The 2,229-nt window shown below is 40.6% G+C and overlaps 1 pseudogene; it reads right to left on the bottom strand.

Moving 5' to 3' along the window:
- Window positions 1–600: 600 nt before the first annotated feature.
- Window positions 601–1,772, bottom strand: LOC103610382 (annotated as a pseudogene).
- Window positions 1,773–2,229: the final 457 nt, after the last annotated feature.

The raw sequence follows: 2,229 nt of genomic DNA, 5'->3' as shown, positions 1-2,229 counted from the left end.
GTCAGTGAGCATTCAAAATATCTTGGCTGCTATTATTTTTAATTGCAGTAAATCATATATAACATAAGGATGGCCATTTTAAGCATTTTTAAATGCACAATTATGTGGAATTAACTACTTTCACAATGCTGTGTAACTGCTACCTCTATCTATTTCCAAAACTTTTTTGTTATCATAAACATAAACTGTGTACCCATTAAGGAATAATTTCTCATTACTCTTCCCCACTTCACATATCACACATATGATATTTTTCTTTCTGTGCCTGGCTTATTTCACTTAACATAATTTTCTCCAAGCTCATCCATGTTACCTGCAAATGGGAGAATTTCATTCTTCTTTATGGCTGAGTAGTATTGCATTTTTGTATATATAACACATTTTCTTTATACAATCACCTGTAGATGAACATTTAGGTTGGCTCCAAAACTCTGACTATTGTGAATAGAGCCACAATAAACATGGAAGTGCAGGTGTCCCTTCAACTTGTTGATTTCCATCCCTATAAAAGGAATAGCTCCTTTTCTAACATTTTTCAAAAATATACATTTTACAGTCCTTACACCTCAACAAAGGTGGGAATATAATAAACACACTGGTTTATTTTGTTCTTCTCCCTACTAAATGAATGTCCACAAACTTCCTACTATAAGCCCTCCTTTTTAGGATTTCTCTAGTGCTTCGTTCATAGTTTTCTCATTTTCCCCTCGACATTTGGGACAGTAACAATTGCCCTTTGGTTTAGGTTGGGTTGAGTCCCATGCATGAGAAGCAGAACCACTCGATGAGGCACTTATTGTTGTCACAGCCTATCATTTCTCCATAGGTAACCTGATTGCACAGACAATACGTTGGCTCTTTTAGGTCAATGGGAAAGTCTATAGGGAAGTTTCCCTCTCTGCTTTAGCCTAGGGGCATTTCTTTTCCTTCGAGGTTTTTGCTTTCTTCTCTATGGGCATTCCTGAGGTGATGTCATCATGGTTATGACTATTAGATGTGTTCTCTCAATTCTCATTGTTGCACTATTGTTGGGATCTCCTGTTATTCACCTTTTCTACCTGTGTGATTGTCTCATTCTTTGACTTATCTTGGCCAGATATGACACTTTTGCCATTGGTGTCGTTGATCTCTTGATGTAACTCAAAGAATTCCACGTGACTGTCCACTTGTCTGGTCCAGTTCTCAACCAGCTCTACCATATGACTCACAATCTAGATCTTCTCATCATTCAGCTCCTGGCTCTGTATCAGGGCTTTCTGAATGCAGTGTAACACTCACCCTTTCTGGGTACCATCTGTCTTGCATTTAAACTTACAATATCCATCCAGTTTTTTCAGGATTTCTGACCAAGGCAGTCTTCGTTCTGAAGCAACAGAACAGGCTCCTCATTGTTATGACAGGAGCAATTAAGCAGCTCCACAGGCACACCACTGTGGATGCCACAGAATTTTAGGATGGGCTTTTGTCATCTTAGGCAATGGCAGGGAAGACAGATTCCACAACGACTGTAAAAGGACCAGTCCAGTCTCCACATCCCTTCTGTTCAGAGCCCCAAGCCCACCCTGAGGGGTCAGCTCATCCTGTCCAGCTCATCCCTTCCCAGGTCACCACCTTATAGAAAAGTCTCCAAGCCCAAGCATGGACACAACTTGCCATCACTCACCCTTCCCCAGACACATGCAGCCACACTGTTGGGGCAGCGGAGAGGTGGTGGGGTCCCTCTGTAGCCTGTCCTGCAGGTCCCTGGGGCTCGATGGGTGTAAGGCAGCCATGCCAACTCTCACCACATTTATTCAAAATAGTACTGGAAGTCCTAACCAGAGTAATTAGGCAAGAGAAAGAAATAAAGGACATCCAAATTGAAAAGGTAGTCTGGCCAGTTAGCTCACCTGGCTAGAGCACAGCCTTGTCATGGTTCAGATCCTTAAACTTGCCAGCCACAAAAACAAAACAAAACAAAACAAATAACAACAACAACAACAACAAATTGAAAAGGCAGAAGTCAAATTGTCCCTGTTTGCAGATGACATGATTTTATATAGAGAGAAACCTAAAGACTCTACCAAAAAACTCCCAGACCTGATAAACACACTCAGTAAAGCAGCAGGCTACAAAATCAACAACAAAAATCAGTAGCATTTCTATACACCAACAATAAACTAGTGGAAAAAGAAATCAAGAAACAACCCTATTTACAATAGCTACAAAAAATAAACAAAACACCTAGGA

Source organism: Galeopterus variegatus, unplaced genomic scaffold (assembly GCF_000696425.1).
Source record: "Galeopterus variegatus unplaced genomic scaffold, G_variegatus-3.0.2 Scaffold11048, whole genome shotgun sequence".
Lineage (NCBI taxonomy): Eukaryota > Metazoa > Chordata > Mammalia > Dermoptera > Cynocephalidae > Galeopterus > Galeopterus variegatus.
This window is presented reverse-complemented; position numbering and strand designations above follow the sequence as displayed.